The 18,060-nt window shown below is 41.3% G+C and overlaps 1 protein-coding gene across 4 annotated transcripts in view; it reads left to right on the top strand.

Annotated features, from left to right (window-relative positions):
• Positions 1-18,060, top strand: part of ABCC4 (ATP binding cassette subfamily C member 4 (PEL blood group)) — a 392,497-nt gene that overhangs the window by 149,765 nt on the left and 224,672 nt on the right. The gene's annotated exons all lie outside the window — the stretch shown is intronic.

Below are 18,060 nucleotides of genomic sequence, written 5' to 3' on the forward strand. Positions count from 1 at the left end.
ATGAATCACTTACCAATAGCGGCTTCAGACCACCGCTAGCTGGATTCACATCTCAAACAAGATGTACACAATAAGTAGCGTGTTCAGCATACACAGCTGGGCAGTCCACTGCTACATCCACGTCACATCGACACTGCACCAGTCCAACACCCGACGCATTTCGTCACTTGGACTTCATCAGAGGGCTGTTTTATTAAATATATATATATATAAAAACAAGAAGGCGCTGATAGTGTAGTATTTAAAACACCATTTGGTTTTCAGAATAAGTAATGTGCGTACATTTAATTGATATAATTATGCTTATCTCAATTTCGCCCAATATTACGATGAATCAGGAAACGATTTTCATGTGGTTTCCAGCATCAGAATATAGCCCAGCATCAAAAAAAAACCATAAGATTAAGAACACGAACAAGATGATGACTTGATAAATGGCATATCAGTTAAGAACAATTCACCCAAACCAGGCATCCAGAGTATTCCAGCTGAATGGTACCGAATTCAGGAAACCTCCGTGGTATTATGTTAGCCTTGAAAGATAATGGACAGACAACCTCCACGTTTCGTTTGTAACCAAACTTCCTCAGGGATAGGTTCCTAGTCCAATTTGTGATGGTTAAATAGGGGTATTAATTCACTAGAGCATTAATGTCATTATTTCCTATTAACAAAAAAAATACTCCATTTCTGGTCATATATATCAGTGTACGACTCCAACAAAATGGCGATTATTATATAATAAAACCATACAAAAAAAATACATAAGATGAGTTTACAAACAAATAAAAATATTTTACATTAATATCTTTATAATAGAAAACCATCTTGTTTAATAAATAACCTTACATGTTGTAATTTGTCCTCTCTTCCTACAGCTCGGCCCTCTCCCTCGCCAAGCAATCCTTCTAGTCGCTCATCTCCTCTCAGTCCTCCAATCCCCGCCGCCTCTTTGCTACTTTCAACACTCTCCTCCGCCCCCCACCTCCACCCCTTCCATCCTCCCTCACTGCATTTGACTTTGCCTCCTCTTCCAAAATTGAGGCAATTCATCACAGTATATCCTCCAATCTCCCTGCTGCAACCCCACCTCCCCCACCATCCGCACCTCCCGGCCACCCCATCTTGTGCTCCTTCAGCCCCACCACGGGTGATGAGGTCCACTCCCTCATCTTGTCCTCTCCCCCCTCCATCTGCCCCCTTGACCCCCTCCCTTTTCGCCTTCTACGCTATCTCCTCCACTGCCTGCTCCCACCTTGCTCACCTTTTCAACTTATCTCTCTCCACCGGCATCTTTCCCTCATCGTTCAAACATGCTCTTGTCACATCTATTCTCAAAAAAACCAACCTCGACTCGTCCTCACCTGCCAATTACCGCCCAATTCTCTTCTCCTTTTTGCCTCCAAACTACTTGAGTGGCTTGTCTACAGCCGCATCACCAGCTATCTCTCTGACAACTCCATCCTTGATCCTCTCCAATCTGGCTTTCGCCAACGTCACTCCACTGAAACTGCCCTTGCCAAAGTCACCAATGACCTACTTGCAGCCAAATCCAGGGGCCACTTCTCTCTGCTCATCCTCCTGTTTATTATACAAAACTATGAGGCAGCTGAAAGAATAATTAAACTATAATAAGTCCTAATTGGACCTATAGAAAGTTGCCACCTTATATAATTGCGCCAACTCAGGGTGCTATACTGGTGACCAAACTAAATAAGGACCCAATCGGGACCCTAAACAGTCATGGCACGTCACCCGAGAGCCGTAAGTGACGTGACACCTGTGACATGTAACACGCCTACCGGAAATGACGCAACGTTAGTGTATCATTCCCAGAAGCCTGATCATATTGCAAAGAGTGAAGGCGCGCTAGATGATACTAGACGCGCCGACCGGAAGTGATACAACATCAGTGCATCACTCCCGGATGTGTGATACATGAAGTTGGGCAGTGAGGGCACGCTAAGTAACCGGAACTAGAGCGGCATCCATATTGACATGCCGAATATAGGTCCAGAATTAAACCACAGGAAGTGGAACAGTAAGGGCAAATAATAGGGCAAACTCTAATGAAAGCCCATAATCATATATTGAATAAAGGAGATTATAACTCATAAGGGCAAATTTAGGTCAATGCCCATACAGTGCAATGGATAATCATATATTCAGTGATAAGGTGCCACGTGCATATGCACCCAACAAGTACATACTGACAATAATAAAATTACACCAATAAATAAAGTACATTACAATAATACATATATCAAAATGCCAAGACATAATAAAATCCATATACAACATAATAAGAATAGAAAAACAACTTTAGATCTATATAATGCAAAAGATTTGAAGTAAGTTGCAGCCTTATGTTAAAATATTAACCTCTTATCTGAAGGATTCCACTGATTTATTGAGAATATTAGATACATTTGAATGGAACAATGACTTATGTTGGGTTACAGTTGATGCCCAAGATTTATATTCCTCGATTCCACACGAAAAAGGAATATCAGCCATCAAAAATAGATTGGATCAGGATTTGAACTTATGTTTAAAGGAGAAAAAATGTATACTTGATGGCATTAATTTTATTTTAAAACATAATTTTTTTAAATTTGAAGAGGAATTTTTTATTCAACTCAATGGTACTGCAATGGGCACAAAATTTGCCCCTGGTATGCCAACATATTTATGGGTTGTTGGGAAGAAGAGGTTATTTATAATGATCCAAAACATTTTTCAAATGTGAAGCTCTATAAAAGATATATAGATGATTTAATCTTTATTTGGAATGGGGAAATGCAAAGTATAGAAAATCTGTTGATACAATTGAATAATAATTATAGGAATCTGAAATTTACCTATAAGACTAACAAATATATTATAGACTATTTAGATATTCTGTTAGAAATAGGTTCCAATAACACTATACAAACAAGTACTTATTTTAAAGAAACTGATAGTTAAATAGTTACATACCTATAGATAGTTGTCATTTGAAATTGTGGAAAAAAAATTTACCCTATTCTCAATTTATGCGTATTAGGAAAAATTGTTCAAAGAATAGTTCATTCGAGAAACAGTCCTCTTTCATCAACAACGTTTTTTAGAAAGAGGATATAATGAAACAAATTTGGAAGCAGCGAGGTCAAAAGCACGTAATAAAGGGCCTGATTCAGAGCCGCTCGCAAAAAGCGAGCGCTCGCTCTGAATCAGGGCGGCTAATAGTTTAAGTTGCAGCCTCCTGGCCGCTCTCATAGCTGTGGGTGACCACCCACAGCTTATGCGAGCGGCCAGATGATGGTCGCGATGGTCAAGACCATCGGGCTTGCGACGAGATCTGTACGGTAGGGTGATGTCAGTAGGGCTGCCCACAAATGGCAGGCGTTCCTGCAGGAACGCCTCCGTTTGCCCAGCCACCCCCCCTCCCCGCCTTCCAAACAGGGCAAGCTGTCGATCAACATCGACAGCCGCCCCTTTTTTTATGCGAGCGCTGGAGCGAGTGCTTTTTGCGCTCGCTCCGTGGCCAGTGCATGCGCGCACTAGCCAGCCATCGACCCGCTTGCGAGCGCTATGCGCTTGCGAGCGGGTCAGAATCAGGACCAAAGTTAGGTCCAATTTTTTCAGGGATAAAGAGATTATTCCATCTAATGTTAAACGAGGTCCTAAAACAAGACCTTTTGTGACCCAATTCAATGTAGAGAATAAAAAAATAGAAAAAATCTTGAATTACCATTGGAAAACGTTATTAAAAGATCCCATTTTGGGCCCTTATTTACCTACAAGACCTAAAATGGTTTACAAAAAAGCAAGAGCGTTAAAAACCATGCTTGCTCCCAGTAATTTGATACCTAATACTATGGTCAAAAAAAGCAATTGGTTAACTTTAAACAAAACCGTCTGTTTTCCATGTACTAATTGTATGGTATGTAAATATATGGATAAAAATCCTTTTTCGTGCCATTTAGATAATGGTAAACAATATACGTTAAAATCTACAGCAACATGTAACACCACTTATGTCATTTATCGTATTACATGTGGTTGCGGTACAAACAAAAAGACCAATTAAAATCAGGATTCAACAATATTTACGCGATATCTGCAATAATGTGTTGAATCATAGTTTACCTAGACATTTTTCCCGTACCCACGGTTCAAATCCACAATCATTGAAATCTACAGTACTAGAACACGTCCCTTATTTTCATTATAATAGGGACTTAGTGTTATCCAGGAGAGAATCTTATTGAATCTATACTTGTAACTCATTAGCCCCAGTAGGATTAAACGAGGGGATTGACATTGTATCTTTTTTAGGTTAATGTATACATTTAAATTGTGATACATGTTTATACATTGATTATGCAACATATTATGTTTTTGTATTTTTATTATGTTGTATATGGATTGTATTATGTCCTGGCATTTTGATATATGTATTATTGTATTGTACTTTATTGGTGTAATTGTATTATTGTCAGTATGTACATGTTGGGTTCATATGCACGTGGCACCTTATCACTGAATATATGATTATCCATTGCACTTTATGGGCATTGACCTAAGTTTTCCCTTATGAGTTATAATCTCCTTTATTCAATATATGATTATGGGCTTTCATTAGAGTTTGCCCTTTTATTTGCCCTTACTGTTCCACTTCCTGTGGTTTAATTCCGGATCTATATTCGGCATGTCAATATGGATGCCGCTTTAGTTCTGGTTACTAAGCGTGCCCTCACTGCCCCACTTCCTGTATCACACATCCGGGAGTGATGCACTGGTGTTGTATCACTTTCGGTCGGCGCGTCTAGTATCATCTAGCGCGCCTTCATTCTTTGCACTATGATCAGGCTTCCGGGAATGATGCACTAACGTTGCGTCATTTCCAGTAGGCGTGTTACATGTCACTTCCGGCTCTCAGGTGACACGCCGTGACTGTTTAGGATCCCGATTGGGTCCTTATTTAGTTTGGTCACCAGTATAGCGCCCTGAGTTGACGCAATTATATAAGGTGGCAACTTTCTATAGGTCCAATTAGGACTTATTATAGTTTAATTATTCTTTCAGCTGCCTCATAGTTTTGTATAATAAATATATTGTCCTCCTATTTGGCGGCCATTTTGGGTTAGTCTGTTTTCTACTAATAAATGAATTACAACATGTACTACTTGTTTAAGGTTATTTATTAAACAAGATAGTTTTCTATTGTAAAGATATTAATGTTAAATATTTTTATTTGTTTATAAACTCATCTTATATATGTTTTTTTGTATGGTTTTATTATATAATAATCGGCCATTTTGTTGGAGTCGTACACTGATATATATGACCAGAAATGGAGTCATTTTTTTTGTTAATAGGAAATAATGATATTAATGCTCTAGTGAATTAATACCCCTATTTAACCATCACAAATTGGACTAGGAACCTATTCCTGAATAAGTTTAGTTACAAACGAAACGCGTTGGAGGTTGTCTGTCCATTATCTTTCAAGGCTACCATAATACCACTGAGGTTTCCTGAATTCGATACCATTCAGTTGGAATACTCTGGATGCCTGGTTTGGGTGAATTGTTCTTAACTGATATGCCATTTACCAAGTCATCATCTTGTACGTGTTCTTAATCTTACGTTTTAATCTATAAAGTTTTGGATATACTACCCTATGATTTCTCTTGGGTTTTGTTTTGATGCTGGGCTATATTCTGATGCTGGAAACCACATGAAAATCGTTTCCTGATTCATCGTAATATTGGGCGAAATTTAGATAAGCGTAATCAATTAAATGTATGCACATTTCTTATTCTGAAAAACAAATGGTGTTTTAAATACTACACTATCAGCGCCTTCTTGTTTTGTTTTTATATTTTATCTATAGATCCACTTCCTGGCAAGGATCATACAAGAGGAGCAGCTTTCCTTCAATTCTTTATATTTTTATTTGTTTATTAATCTGTATAAATAATATCAGTGTCATTATTAGCGCATTGAGGGTTTGTGATATATATATATATATATATATATAATATATGTCCAGTATTAGTCCACACTCACGTCTGAAAATCCAATTGCTGGGTAGCCACCAAAATGGGATCACCTGTATCCCTGCATACAAAAAATGAACAAAGGGGGTGCACTCACCAGTCTTCTAAAATGAGTTTTTATTTCATCTTTTTAAAAAAAATTTACAGCATCATAGTAAAGCTCCGACGTTTCGGTCCTAGCCATGGACCTTTGTCAAGGTACAATTCTAAGTAGTACTTTGCATCAATATATACCTGAGTCCAATTAAGAGACTCCTCCCTCACAATCATGTGAGTACAAGCAATACAAACATAGAGACATGAAGACATCATTTGTGATTGTGCAATAATGCCAATCAAAGACTAACTAAAAAATGAAAAGTAATGAAAAAAAACATGTTAACAGACATATATAAAAACAAACCTTACTGGTATAATCGAGCTGCATCCCCCGCTAGCGTGCGTGTCAACTCCCCAAACTTCCTGCCAAGTGGAACGCAAGTTGGTACCATTTCCTGTCAAATGGCACGCAAGCTAATACAGCAGTCATGACAAGCGCTGTTAAGGCTTCCTGCACTTCATCCGTCGATGCTAGCGCCCGGAGCAATCAAATCACAAAGTAATATACAAGAACACTAGGGACCCGGTGACGCAGACAAACAAGTATACGTCACCATATAACCCATTAATTTAATTGAAGATGTAACTAACAGAGTTTTCATATATTGACTCATCAAGCTAATATCAATCGGGCAGTCGACATGCACGTCCATCAAAAAGACGCAGCCTGTAAGCAAACCAATGATAAACACTTCCTCATAGATAATATAATGATAGGGCAACGTCTATCCATCTGGATTGAATTACATATGCCTAAATTATAATGTATACAAAAACATGGTTTGTCAACATGTGTGTCGACATTTTTTAAATTTTTTTAAATATAAACATAACCAAATTTAGACACATTAAATAATTAAAAATAAATAACAAATAAACAAACTCCATAGGAAACCCACATTGCCACAACACTCGAAAAAACAAAAAATAAAAAAAAATTGTATCATTACAAAATCTGATGATGCACCCCCACTTGAGATCCAAAATACTTTAATCCAAAAACATCCCAAGGTGTATAGCTTCATTAAGGCCGCGAGGGTGGACCGTATCCAATTTATGTATCCACATCGCTTCTCTCTGGAGCAAGAGTTTGGCCCGATCGCCTCCTCTCTTGGGTGGAGGCACCCAATCGATAATCATGCATCTCAATGTTGCTAAAGCATGCTGTTAACATGTTTTTTTTCATTACTTTTCATTTTTTAGTTAGTCTTTGATTGGCATTATTGCACAATTACAAATGATGTCTTCATGTCTCTATATGTTTGTATTGCTTGTACTCACATGATTGTGAGGGAGGAGTCTCTTAATTGGACTCAGGTATATATTGATGCAAAGTACTACTTGGAATTGTACCTTGACAAAGGTCCATGGCTAGGACCGAAACTTCGGAGCTTTACTATGATGCTGTAAAATTTTTTTAAAAAGATGAAATAAAAACTCATTTTAGAAGACTGGTGAGTGCACCCCCTTTGTTCATTTTATATATATATATATATATATATATATATATATGGTGCAGAGGTTCGGCACTCTGGTGAAACTGCAAAAACCGGGGTGCCCTCCTAAATAGTTAATGTAAACAACAATGATCCTCCTGTATGAGGTACAAAGACCCCCCAGAATCGGAACAAAAAAGAGGAGGCACTCCCTTTTGAAGTAGAAAAAGTATCATATAATTATGACATGGTGAAAATTAGTACAGAGGCATGTCACATGTAGGACAGGGGGCAGGGCTGCTCCTTCCTTCCTGCACTACACATCCTCGGGAGGGTGCAGAAGATCTGGAGGTGAGCACTACTGTAGACACCGGTGCCTGGAGAAGGGCTCCAGGACACACACACACGGCCTCCTTTCTTGACACCTGTTGCTCTGCTGCTCCCAGGTGTGCCTGCGATCGTGGTGGGGTGGCTGCGATATTGAATAAATATATATATATTTTCTGAAACAGATAGATCAAAGGGTGCGTTCCATAGTGCATGAAAAAGTAACACATTTTAATATATAAAGTTTCACATTTTTACTAGTAAAAGTAAGTAGAGTGCAGTGCTTAGCTTATTATGTTTAATTAGATGTCTCAGTTGTGTTTTCTTGATTTGTAAAGGGTGGTATGTATCAATAATATAAATTAATCTATTATTGATGATAAGACAATGACAGGACCAATGAGTATTAATGTTAATGATACTTACTTTGAATAGACCGAGGTAGCTTTAATAATACAATCGTAAAAAGAAAAAACTTTTAAGGAAGATACTTGAAAAAAATAAATAAAAATAGAAGTGAGAATAGAAATAAAAAATAAAAATATCAGTAGTGTCCCATTCAATGAGCAAATCAATCTATATATCTTTAAATAGATATCCCAAAGGATTACTCAGGTAAACGTTCCCGATGCTGCAGGCCAATATGTAGGTGTCACAATTGGTGTCTGCGAGTTACCTGTCTCAGGTGATTATCGGGTTTCAACGGAGGCCGGCATGACTGGAACCATGGGTGATGTAGATAGCTCTATTTACAAGACTTGTGTAGCAGTGAAAACTGCGTTTGATGATAAATGACAGGAACTGGAGGGACCAGACTGGAACCGACAGGAAGACTTGTTGAATTGAACTGATGAGCTTGGAACTTGACTCTGGACTGGAACAACGTGGACTGAACTGATGAGCTTAGAACTTGACTCTGGACTGGAACAACGTGGATAGAACTGATGAGCTTGGAACTTGACTCTGGACTGGAATAATGTGACAATGGCTGAAGGGAAGTCAGGTAATGCTGAGACGAGGGCTAAACAGGGTGATCCGGAAATGCTGTGACAAGGTTGGAACTCAGGTGCAGGCTGGATTGGATAATTGGGAATAACAGGTTTCAGGAAGGAATGGGTAGGTTTGGGAATTTTAGGTTCAGGGAGGGAGTAGGTAGGTAAAAGGGGCAGGAGTTGATCCACAGCAGGAAGCAAGGCAGGGTGATACGATGCAGGTTTACAGAGTGCCAGGGCCCAACCAGGAGTAGGACTAGCAGCAGAGCACAGGCCAGGTATTGCTGTAACAGGACGACTGGATGCCAGGTATTACTGTAGCAGGTTTTCGGGATGCACCAGGGGTTGCTGTCAGCAGATTTACTGGATTGCCAGGTTTAGCTGTAGCAGGTTTTCTGGAAGCACCGAGGGTTGCTGCCAGCAGATTTACTGGATTGCCAGGTACAGCTGTAACAGGTTTTCTGGATTGCACCAGGGGTTGCTGTAGCAGATTTCAGGGATACACTTGAATGCAGAAACAGCATGAACCATAAACCACGGGAAGACGAGATGTTCAGGCCCAGAATGCTATCAGGAGAGGATATATATACCATAGGTCTGGCAGCAATTGGTGGATACGGACAGGTGGTCTGGTAGTAGCATTCTGAGTGGTAGAAGGCACAACATGCAGAGGGAGTATTCATCTCTGCAGCTCTGAGAATCAGAACCACACCTGCGATTCCAATCAGGGCTAGCAGTGCTCACAGACGGAGGAGAGGCCAGGTGCAATAATCACTGTGACAGGAATGCATAGAGAAGTCAGAGCAGATCCCACAGGAGAACTACAAACACAGATCCATGGGACAGCTGACAGGGGTAAGTCTCAAGGCAAAAAGATGACAACTAGACAGGGTCGTGACAGTAGGTATAGTCAGTGATTAAATGTCCAGAAGTGTGACAGAGGGCCTGATTCAAACCCAGACGCTTTTTGCGGCCGCTTGCTCTCAAAAAGGGACCGGATTTTTAAATTGAGCACTCGCTCTTTGCGGTGTGAGGACGCCTCTATGTCTGTGCGAGCGTCCGCTAAATGCGCTCGCTATTTTTTCAAGACGCCCCTTTGCAGTTTGCAAATCACGTCATCTCCTGTTTTTATTAGATTAATCGGGAATATCGAACGGCATCTGAACTGCTCACAGCACTTGAGGTAGGAATGACTTCCCGTAATCACTGCGATCAGTTCAGGCTAAAAGACAACCAAGTGACGTGATCGATGATGCTCCTTTGCTAATTATGCACTCCCATTAAACGCCGTTTTGACCGTTAGGCATGCCTGCGTTCGCACAACCACTCCCCCGTTTTCAAGCACCTTCCCTTGTTACCACCCACAAACGGCACATTCTGTCACTCAAAATAGCAGCCCCTCTGTGTTTTATGAGCGCACAATTTCCGACCGCAATGACTGGTTTGCGCACACGCATTGCGAACCATACGCATGCGCAGTTGTGCGACCATCGCTCAGAGCGAACATGTGGACGCTTATGAGCGGGTCTGAATCAGGCCGAGAGTGCGGAGTCCCGCTACTCTGTCTGTTGAAAAAAGTATGGAGTAAAGCTTGTGCACATACCGGTGTTCATCTGTCGTCTTCTGTGTGGTACAGCGGGCAGAGTGTGGAAGGTGGTGGCTGTACGGTGCTCTGGACCGGGTCTCACTGCCTGCAGGTTGGGACTCCGATGGTACACCTGATAGATGCAACCTTCGGAGTAATGGCTCTGGAAGCAGTGGATTGTGGCCTTAGGGTGGACAAACTCGGTTTGGGCTCCAAGGAGCCTGTTGCCGGGTGTTACACTCCTTAGAGAGACTCGATCCCACTTGCACTTACCATTAGCTCCGTTGCGCTCCACTAATGTCTCTGATGATTTCTTTCTTCTGGTGCCGCTGCTGTGTTTTCCTCATACTTCTGGGTAGGTTGTATCACGTGGTCAGTGGTGTGCTGCTTGAATAGCCAGGGGAGTCAAGGGAACCAGGTGAGTTTCTGTGTGTAGTTGCAGAGACACCCGGCAACAAAACGAGTTTGTCCGCCCTAAGGCCACGGTCCACTGACTGGGTGGTCACCCAAAGCTTAGGAGGCCGGGTTAAAAAAAAAAAAAGCGGCCGCCCTGATTCAGAGCGAGCGCTCTTTTTTGCGAGCGCCAAGAATAAGGTCCCATGTCTGAAAACCCAGGTCAGACCCGGGTTTTTGGTGGAAAAGAGGTATTACTCAGGACACAATTAGAATCTGTGTGTGTTTCCATCACCTTCCTTATGCAAGTTACCTATATAGACTGCACCTGGGGCCAAATGTAATAGGGTGAGAGTTTAGAACATGTGAGAGTTTAGCAGTAAGCTCTCACACTTTGGCCAATGTAATAGAGTCCGAGAACATGCAAACTCACATGTTTTTAGACTCAAAAGATTTAAACTCTTATCCAGATGTTTTCCCATTTGAAGATAAAACTCGACCAATGTAATAGTAATAGTGTGAGAGATTACTGCTAAACTCTCACATTTGCTAAACTCTCACCCTATTACATTTGGCCCCTGATCTCTGACAGTCTTAGGACTGCTCCATCCATTGGTCACACATAGCATACCTGTAGCTTAGCTGCTTCATTCACAGAGCATAATACAATGGATTTTCTATGTAAAGTAAATAATTTATTTCAGTGCCATCATCAGTTTATTTCATGCTGCAATATTGCAGTGTGTCTGATTTAGTATTAACATTTACTTATATAGCGCCTGCATATTCCATTTTCACTTTACAACTCGGAACTAAAGAGTAATAGAAAACAGGAGATGGGGTAATAACAGACAGATAAAGGGGTAAGAGGGCCCTGTTGGGAATCTATAGGGTGCCTAATAACTGATGGACATCATTTGCTCATTGTCAGGGCCGTACCCAGGTGTGTGCGAGCGGTGCTGCCCACAGAGCCCAGGGCTCTATGGGTGTCACCGTCGCTGCCCCATGGCCCTTGTTACTGGCTAGCAGGGTGCCAGGAACGGCACCCTTCAGCCAGCAGTGCTGCGGCAGTGACACCCTAGAACGTCCATTGGATTAATGCACTCTCCAGTTTGTACAACTGCTTGGAGCGTCCTCATGATGTCCGGGCAGTGCTGTACTTTCCGGCGCTGGCGACGTCATGCGCTTAGGGGGCAGGGGCAGCACAGAGTGCTCCGGAGCCTTGTTACGACACTGCTTATTGTAATCATAAATGACCCATTTTATCCAGAAGTGATCCAGCCATTTGGCTGAACAGCTGCACCTCTTCCAGTTTCACTATCTATGTTTGATCTTGACTGGCGCTGAGTCTTTGCGCATTATGCTAGTTACATTTATTTGTTTTCTTTAAAAAAAGAAAGGAATAAATGAAATATAAAAGCTGTTCCATGAAAAAAGTGCTCTTCACCCTCACCTATCCACCCCTGGCTCTTGCTCGCTGTGTCCTACTATAAATTTGGCACTGCCCTGCTATAAACACATTAACTGCAATGTGGATAATGTATGCCACCTACTGCAGGTGTAAACACAGTCTTAAGTGAAGGAAATTAGAACCTTATTTTAAAGTAGGATATAAATATGTTGGGACATGTAAATGTATTTCCTGTGTACCAGAATGCAGTCGTACTTAGGGCCTGATTCAGCAAGGAATGAAGTTGCTAATACGTATGCAATCGGCCGATTGTTGCGTTCTGCGCATGCATCGCAGTGCGTGTACGCAAATTAGTCATTGCGATCGAGTCTGATCGCAGCTGCTACGCAGACCCATCACAGAGTGATTGACAAAGTGCCATTTGTGGGTGCCAATACGTTTGAAGGCCGTTGCAGGGGCGTGCATAAATTATCCACTACGATGCCCTGCTCAGGACACATAGCCATAGCGTGCGCTGAAGTTAGCGATCTCTGAGGAAGGTCAGGGCTTATGCAAGTGTGCGTGAGACTGCGATGGTACTCTATTGTACCGATGTTTTCGCAGTCCTGCTATACATTACGGATGTGTGTAAGGTAAAGTGGGCGTCCTTATGTAGTGCTGAGATTACATTGCGATCGCAATGGATTAGCATACTATCGCAGTTGAACTGTGTACGTAATCGCTATTGCATTTGCATCTGCGTTCCTTGCTGAATCAGGCCGCTTGCTCTTGGCGAGGTGGATCGAGGTGTTCAAGTTGAGTGTGCTAAGTTGTGGAGATGAAATTCAACCATGCCCCTTATAAATATATCCTGTTTTGATTTATATGCATCCTTATAATATGAATTTTGGGCTGTGTGTCTTCACACATCCCACCAGCAAGGTGTAATTTCCCATGTTTGTGATGATAACAGTGACCACTGCATCTTTGCAATGGAAATACTTACGTGCCAGGTTACAAGCTATATGCATTTTAAAATATTTAAAACTCAAAATACAAGCATGCAACTGAAATTTTGCAGCCATATTTTTCTGCGTACATCCGGCTGGCATTTTTGTAGCTCCTCCTAGTCTTTTGTGCACACAGAGGAATGAGGGTGCAGAGTAATTTTGTGCAAAACAAATTGTGCCGCAGAACAAGCTCTTTCATAGATCTGTAAATTCTGCATATTGCAACACTAGGGTGACGACTATGACACCAAATTCTGCTATGTTGTTGTTGGATTTCCGGGCTGATCAAAAATTATAGGGTCACTTATGGAGAAATTCTGCGTAAAATAAATGTGTGAAATTCCACAGTCCAATGTAAAATGAGGTGAGTAACTTCCGAATCAGTTCTAAAACTTTTCCCATGTGTTCTCAGAAGCTTATGAGTTGTACCTGCAGTACACAATAACTCATTTAGTTTTATTTTCTAAATGAAGTATTTATTGTCTCAGCACTGTCAGTCCCTGCTAGATTGTAATTTCTCATGAGCAGGACCCTCCTCAGTCTTCTTGTCTGCTTCCAGCTCATCCACCTCTCATTATTCTCCCTCAAGACCTTCACCTTCTTCCTCTGGTGGGAGGTGGTGGGGGTGGGCTGTGTCCTGGTAGCCAGTGAGGTATGGAAGGGGGCATGGCCTCACTTCTGTTTCTACAACGCAACTATGGTGACAGATTTTAAGTTGCCCATATAATATATTCTATTCTATTACATCAGCACCTTTAGGATATATATATTATTTCTAGACAATATTTGATTTGGGAGATGGCAGTCCTTGTGATCATCTTAGAGTCATATTTGTTCTTCTCTATGTTATTATTAGTGATCCACATACTACATGCACAATTTTGACCCAGAACAATATAAATTACATACAAGATCCATACTGGTAGTCAGGCATAATTTATAAACCCATGTCCTCTTCCATGCATGCCAGCAGGTTCCCCATCATAATTCAGTTTGGTCATTTCTGTGTGACAGTGAGTGTGTTCCAGAGGTCAGCAATGGATAAAACCACACTAATCACATCATTACCTCTAGTATATATATATATATATATATATATATATACACACACACACATTATAACTTTTTGTCCCTTTGTGGCTGGAGCTGGCAGGTGGGATTAGGGCATGGCATACATTGCTTGTAGTTTCTCAAGCAGTTTTACCTTATTTGTGCATACAGCACATATACAATGATGCCTTATGCCGTTCCTGATTCCATTCCCGATGTTACATGGATGCATCAGCCATCATAGAGTGTCACCATCCCAACCATCCTTCTGGAAAAGGTCTGGCGTGTAGTACACATGGAAGCATGAGCAAGGCCATAGCTAGGGTAGTGCGGCCGGTGCCATCGCACAGGGCACCACAGGTGAGGGGGCGCTGTTTGGGCCTGTCAAATTTCTGTTTATTATTATTCTTGCTTGTAGCTTCCTCTAATTTCATCCCCAGCATTTCCTGGCCTCCCCTATCTCTTCCCTGGCCCTTCCCAATGAACCCATGGCCCTTTTTTGGGTGCATTATGTCCCTTTGAAAACTGAGGGGGGCGCCAATGCTCTTTCTGGCACAGGGCACCAAAAAGTCTAGTTACGGCTCTGAGCATGAGGCAGATAAAGAAATGTGGAAGGATGAGATCCTGATTCTTGGTGGACTCTTGCCTGGACACAAGCGCTGATCTTGACCATTATTGATGGAGCTGGCAGCTGGAATTGTGGCAGGTGGCGTTTAGGTTTGCCTTATAATCCTTGCAGGTGGTCAGAGGGTATTTTGTCCCCGTATCTGTGCAGACATTTGTACGAGCAGTACAAGTATACACATACTAATACTGCACAGGCTGCCACTTGGCCTTTCCAGAAACTAATTTCTGTGTGAATCTACATGTCTGATGGCCTTCTAGATGGCGAACATAATGCCGTTCCCATGGCGCACATGATGCCCTCTTTGATTCTTAGTTATTTGTAAGGATAATAGAAACATGGCACACGTGATTATGTTCCTTAAGGTGTTCTATGGAAGCATTGCCCATGGAGGCGTGTGTTTTTTAAAAAGGTTACGTAATCTATTTGTTTAACAAGATTGAGTAGACTATAATAAACTAGACTGCAGATAAATCACATGGATTACCAATAGTGATACAAATAAGCATTTATGTAGTTAAAATAAATGGAAAAGTAAATCAACGTAATAATTCTGTTTTACAGAGGAAAGTAATGTTATTTTATTAATGGCCTTATTCTTAGTCGCATGCTATGTGGATGTCGGACGCAGTTGAGTCATTGTTTTTTTACTGCGCATGCGTCTAAAGCTGGGTACGCACCATATGATGGTGTGATGTAACGATACATCATGCGCGGCGTACACAATGTACAATCTGGTGTACAATGGCACAATGTGTATGACATGCTTCTGATTCGTGTTGGAACTATATATCATGCTATACATCATATAGTGTGTACCCAGCTTTAGTCACACTGCACATGTGTCTCCATTGTATTTTAGACACACGCATACAGAAATGTATTGAAAATGTATTGGCCGTTCCTGGGCGGTGACAGAGAGGTGGCTATTCAGGTGCACGAAGATGGACCATCTTATGGGTGTGTTATGGGAGTGTTGCAGGTGTGTTGCTGAAATAGTTGTGTACACAGACACTTAATTGCTCACTATGGAGGCCTGAAAATCTGCACCTTCCATAGGGCTAGTGCAAGATTGGATGGTTGTGTCTGAAGACACGGCAAACAGTATTACTGCATCTACAGTGATCAATATGGACATCCCAGTCCTTGCACATTCATACACCAGGGGAAGGGCAGATACTAGAATAAGTATATGGTCACAGATACGACTATGGCAAAAGATGCTAAAGAGGCTGCAGCAGCATGTCACTCAAAAAGAATACATTTAGGGGCAGATTTAAAGTTTTCATTGTATCAGTACCTAGAAGCCCAAGACCAGGTTGCATTTGTGCCAAAGAGCCCATGACTGGCCGGGTGGTTACTGCTACCAGACAATGTCATTGGGAAATTGAGCATTGCTCACCTGCCCTGGCAACTCTTTTTTTTGTTAAATATGCCCTAAAAGATTTTGGTGATAGAAATAACAAAACCTATATAATATTATAATCCCAATAAATGACATCTATACGCAGTTAGGGTGGCAGTAACACGGGCAGCTTCATTTATCTATGTATTGTGTCTACTCTTTGAAATTACATCTAGGGCCTGATTCAGAGCCACACTGCGCTTGAGTGAAACTGGAAAAGTGATTGGCGTTCGTGGGCAGTGGCTAGAAATGCACACAAAAATGGCTCGTCCAGTGGGCATGTTATGGGAGTGTTGTGGGCAGTGCAATTGGCTGCGTTCACAGGCGCACAGCTACAGGCATAGGAGGCCATAGTCAGATGTACATACTGCGCCTACCATAGGGCAGGTGCAAGTTTCGATGGTGCGACTGATTGTGGCATATAAGGATGCATCTATCGGTATTACAGCATGCATGGCTAAAAGTGGGCATCTCAGTCCTTGCTCATTGGCCGCACAGTAGTTTGTAACAGCATTTGCATAAGATCGCACATGGACAACCACCAATAGTCGCTGCTGCGTGTACCTCATTGTGCAAATCAGACCCACACAGTAGATTATATCATTTTTTCTATTTATTTATTTTTTCCATTTTTTTTATCACATATATAGTAGAATAAATTTGTTTTGTTTTTTCTATTTTTTATTACCATCTTCACTTTCGTTAAATGGAACTTGAAGCCCATGTCTGGGTTCACATTGTACTTCGCATGTCCAAGTCATACATGTACAAATGCATTCTTATTAATAAATTGAATTAAATTTAAAACGTGAAGTGTGTGTGTGTGTGTGTGAGGGGCTAGGAAGAGGGTATTGGAATAGCAGGGGTGGCAGGGTGAGCTTTACCTAAAGTGCCTAGAAACTGTGCACCAGACCTGCAACTGGTACATGTTTTCCAAGCAAAACTGTGAATGCAGATGCATCCGATTCCTGGCATAACACTGTGTGTATGTATATAAATTGTTTTCCTGGCGGAATATCTGTCATTCTTTTTGTGCACAATCCTAGCTCTCTCTAGTCTGTTTGTTTAATAAAGTTTGTCTCTGCCTCTGGTCACAATTTCTGTTGCCCTCTTTGATGTTATTGTTGTCCCATCTAACAGCAGTGTTATCTAAATAAATTCAGACATTTGTTTTTCTTGACGCAGACAGAAGATTTCGGATGTGTATGACAATGCTCAGAAAGTTACTTTGATGATTAGTTTCCCTCTCACATTCCCACAAAGTGAACTGATGCTCAATGCCTTGATTATGCCGTGAAACATATTCACTATACAGAATGCATTTGTTACCCGTCTAGGCCCAGGGATATAAAACATTTATCGGTTCAGCAATACTGTAAGAATTTGCACATGAAATGTGTCAAACAAAGCGCTTAAATTAAGGCATAGCAGCTTCTTATCCCATTCTTTTTTATATTTATAAAATCAGAATGTGAGGCGAGAGACGGCTGAAAATGTTCTCTATCTCCAATCTGTCAAAGTCCTTTTGAAACAGAACATTTTTTTTTCCCTAGTTTTGTCCTCTACAATAGATATGAATTCTTATTGATTCTTTTACTGAAGCTCTGCTTTCATACACAAGGACAATGGTGTTCTAAAAGCAATTCCCCTTAACAGCAACAAGTGTGTGGCCCTGACATGGGCTCTCTGCATAAGGGGACA

This window comes from Taudactylus pleione, unplaced genomic scaffold (genome assembly GCF_031769625.1).
Source record: "Taudactylus pleione unplaced genomic scaffold, aTauple2 ptg000041l, whole genome shotgun sequence".
Lineage (NCBI taxonomy): Eukaryota > Metazoa > Chordata > Amphibia > Anura > Myobatrachidae > Taudactylus > Taudactylus pleione.